At 42.9% G+C, this 4,540-nt stretch overlaps 1 pseudogene; it reads right to left on the bottom strand.

Annotated features, from left to right (window-relative positions):
* Window positions 1-2,563: 2,563 nt before the first annotated feature.
* LOC114006665 (40S ribosomal protein SA pseudogene) lies at window positions 2,564-3,617 on the bottom strand (annotated as a pseudogene).
* Window positions 3,618-4,540: the final 923 nt, after the last annotated feature.

The raw sequence follows: 4,540 nt of genomic DNA, 5'->3' as shown, positions 1-4,540 counted from the left end.
ATCCCTTCTCCTCCATTCTACTCTTGGGATTTTGGGCACACACGCACATGGGTCTAGGATGGGCATGTCCTGGGTCTAGGACTCAAACCGTGATTGACTTCGTGGGAGTCCAGCAATGTAACCATTATGCCATCTGTTGTTCCCCTTGAACATTTTATTTGCTTTATTGAATGGTATTTAAATTCAATATACATTTTTTTAGCATCTGCTTTCAGTTTGCCTTGATGTAATTTTTCTGAAGCAAGGATTTGCTTCAGAAAATCTCTCTTTAAGAGAGATTTTGGGGGCCGGCAGGTGGTATGGTGGATAAAGGCACTGGACTCTTACATGGCCAACTGTGGTTCGAGTCCCGGACCTGGCAGCTTGCTTTCTCACTTTCTTTCTCTCTCTTTCTGTCTCTCTCTGGTCAAATTAAAATTGTGTCTCGCTCTGGTCAAATTAAAATAATAATAATAATAATAAATAAAGTTAAATAAAATTATTAAAAAAAAGATTTTTGCTATAGGGCACATGTGCTTACCAGAGAGACACAGAGACAGAAAGCGAGAAATCACCCCCTAGAGGGATGGCCATGCTGCAATCCCTTCTTTCTCCTTTTGGGATCTTAGGCATGCATGTACATGCACTTGGTGTGTGTTTTAAGCTGCTTGGGTCCAGGAACCTAACCATAGTTGTCTATGTGGGAGTCTATCAACATAACCATTATGCCATCTGCTGGTCCCCCATGGGATTCTTAAGGTGGTCACTGTGGTAGTGTTTGGGCTTCTAGACAAATGAGCTGACCTGAATACTACTTTCCTGGGGTCTACCTTCCCCCTCCAAATTTGATTAAGTTTAGAACCATTTACATTTTTTCTTATTGTGGAAAAATATTGGGTTATCCCAAAAGTCATGATCCATTTTTGCATAGACAAACATAGAAAACTGTCATGATTTTTCCCAACACCTGATATATATATATTATATATATATATAAAAATATATATATATATATATTATATGTATATAATATATATATAATATATATATATAGTGTGTGTGTGTATACAGTGTGTATATAGTGTTTGAACATGTACTCAGATTTTTTTTATATAAATTCAATCACTATTTGTCATTTAAAAAAAATTGCTATAGGATATGGGCACTCTTTGGAGAGATAGAGTGAGAATGAGAGTGAGAGTGAGAGAGAGAGAGAGAGAGATAAAGTAAAGTAAGAAAGCACCTCCTGGGGGGATGGGCATGCTGCAATCTCTTTCCTCCATTTTCCTCTTAGGATCTTGGTCATGCATGCATATGCACCTGGTGTGAGTTTCAAGCCACCAGGTCTGGGACTTAAACTGTGGTTGGCCATGTGGGAGTCCAGCGCCTTAGCCCCTATGCCACCTGCTGGCCCTGTGTGTAAGTATTTTGGTAGATACATTGCTAGTCAAAGGGTACGTCCATTTATTACTTTTTATAGGTTTATTGATTGTTTCTTTCTTTCTTTTTTCTTTTTGCTATAGGGCGCATGCACTCACCAGAAAGACAGAGAGAGACAGAAAGAGAGAAATCACCCCCCAGGGGGAATGGCCACGCCTCAATCCCTTCTCCTCCATTCTCCTCTCAGGATCTTGGGCACTCACGTGCACACACCCAGTGTGAATTTAAGCCACCGGGGCCAGGGCTCGAACCGCGGTCGACTACATGGGAGTTCAGCGACATAGCCATTACGCTAACTGCTGGTCCCGGTTTATTGTTTCTTGAGTGAGAGAGAGACAGACACCGTCATCAGGTTCTTACTTGATGATCCAGCACCGCTTGAGCAGCACATTACCGTCACACCACTGAGCCAGCCCTATTTATGTTTTTATAGATATTGACGTGGGCCAGCGGGTGGCGTGGTGTTAAGGTGCTGGACTTCCACATGACTGACCACAATTTAAGTCCTGGATCCGGCAGTTTGAAAATCACGCTGGACATGTGTGCCTAGAATCCAGAGAGCGGAATGGAGACGGGATTGTGGCGTGGCCATCTCCCCTGGGGGGTGATTTCTCACTTTCCCTTTCACCATCTTGCTCTGTCTCTCTCTGGCAAGTGCACATGCTCTATTGCATAAAAGAACAAAAAGAGATACTGACACATTGCTGGGTCACCAGGTGGCATGGCAGTTAAGGTGCTGGGTCACACGTGTCCAACTCCACGGGTTCAAATCCTAGACTCTGGCCTGAAAAAATGCTGGGTGGATGTATGTGAGTGCCTAAAATCCTGAAAGTAGAGTGAAGGAGAAGGGATTGCAGCATGGCCATTTCTCCTGGGGAGTGATTTCTCACTTTTCCTCTCTTTGTATCTGGTAAGCATACATGTCCTATGGCAACAGACAAACAGAAAGATATTGACATATTGCTCCGAAGACTGTACTATTTATTCCCCACCATCACCCATGAAAATATGAGGGGACATCAAAAAGTTCATGGAAAAATGGAATTGTAGTACTAGTTTAATTTCATGCAAAAAAATAGAAATTCATGCATGGTTTTTTTTTCATGACATGCCTTTCCCATGAAAATTCTATTTTTTTTAAAATAAACTGTTGTTTATTTTTCTTATTTCCACTTTTTGTAAGAGTCTGTGAAGAGCAGACTTAAGACCACTCAGTGGGTGTTCCCACCCATTCAGTGGCCTGAGAGGTGGTGGCTGCAGACCAGTCTTCGGTGGCAGGCTGAGCACTCCAGTCTTCATTAGGGAACTGCTGGACGGGCACAGAGGGCACCTGCACACCTTCAGGCCAGTCTGTGACCTCAAGGCTGAGTAGCAATAAATCAGGAGCTGGAGCAGTCTATTCACCCTGACATTCCTCCTTGGTCACAGCCTTTTCAGCTGCAGCCCGCTCCTCCTTTTCAATCTCTTCAGGATCTCTGTAGAAGTAGAGATCAGGCATGACCTCCCACGGGTGTTCACAGGTGCGCAGCACTTCCCTGGCCAGCATCCACCACATCAGACCCACAGAATGAGCTCCCTTGTTGTTGCATGGGATGGAGCCCCCCAGCCATAGGAGTGGCTCCAGTGGCAGCAGCGAACTTGAGCACAGCCCTCTGCCCAGTGTTCCTGGAAGATCTGACACTGACGTCAGCAGGGTTTTCAGTGGCAACAATGGCACAGGCTGCCAGCAGAAGCTTCTCCCAGGTCCTCTTCAGATTTATGATGGAGATGCATCACTTTTCCTCTTGTGGATGTACTGCTCCATTTGGAAGTCAAGGTTGGCGCCACCTAAGTGGGTTCCTGCAGCAAGGAATGTGAGGACATCCTCCTCCTTCATCTGCAGGACATCGAGGGCACCGGACATTGTGAACATTTCCCTTTAAGTTACGACGGGAACCCAGAACGACGCTGAAGGGACCCTTGGGCGGGTAGCGCGGAAAGGCTCATGAAAATTCTAAAGGCCTCTTATAAATGCTTTACCATATTCTCTTCATTGTCTGCAATTACCAGCTTGTAAGGATTTTTTTTTTTTTTGGTACCAATTAATTTAAAAATTATAACACATTTTGATTTATACATCCTTCATTACTGTTTATTGGCTGTTTTTTATTTTTATTTTTTTCAAGTTGCTTACTTTTATTGAATCATTTTAGTGTTATCTTTTTCTTATTGATTTTTAGGGACTCTTTATTTTTTTTTAAGAATTGTTTTATTTAACTTTATTTATTTATTTACTTAAATTTGACCAGAGATGGACAGAGTGAGTGAGAGAGAGGGAGGGAGAGAGAGAGAGAAATTAAGAAAGCAAAGCTACCAGGTCTGGGACTTGAACTGTGGTTGGCCATGTGGAAATCCAGCACCCCTAACCACCATGTCACCAACTGGCTTGGAACTCTTTATTTGATGTGGGATGTGGACATTCATTCTTGTTCTTTTTGTTTCATGTTTTCTGGTCTGTAGCTAGTCCTTCATCTTTGTTTCTGGTGGTATATTATCATAAAGGCATAAAAATGTTTCATGTAATCAGTATTTTCCCTTATGGCTTCTTGAATTTTATGCCTTATTCTTTTACCCCCCCCACCCCCATTCTAAATACATTTCCCCCTCTTTTTTTCCTTCTTTCTTTCTTTTTTTTATTAAAGAATTATTTTATTGAACTTTATTTATTTATGTATTTATTTATTTTAATTTGACCAGAGAGAGAGAGAGAGAGAAAGCAAGCCGCCAGGTCACAGACTTGAACCAGGGTCGACCATGTGGGAGTCCAGCGCCCTTAACCACCACGCCACCTGCCGACCTCTCTCTCTCTCTCTCTCTTTCTTCCTTTTCTTACATGGAATAAAGTGTAGGGATCGGGCCTGTAGATAGGGAGCTGTCCCAGCACCATGAGAGAATGGTCCATCCTGTCCCTATTCATTTAAAATGCCACTTACTTGTAATATCCATAGATGCCTGGCTTCTGATTCAGGACCCCTCTGTGGTGCTCCGTCGGCCTCTGAAGCAGCACCAGAATGCAATTGTTTTAATCTCTGTAGTGTCTGTGTGTATTTTGATAGCCATTGTACCAATTCCCTCCTCATTG

The sequence above is a fragment of the Tupaia chinensis genome, unplaced genomic scaffold (genome assembly GCF_000334495.1).
Source record: "Tupaia chinensis unplaced genomic scaffold, TupChi_1.0 Scaffold149501_1, whole genome shotgun sequence".
NCBI lineage: Eukaryota > Metazoa > Chordata > Mammalia > Scandentia > Tupaiidae > Tupaia > Tupaia belangeri.
Note: the sequence above shows the minus strand (reverse complement) of the source record. Positions and strands in the feature narration are given on the sequence as shown.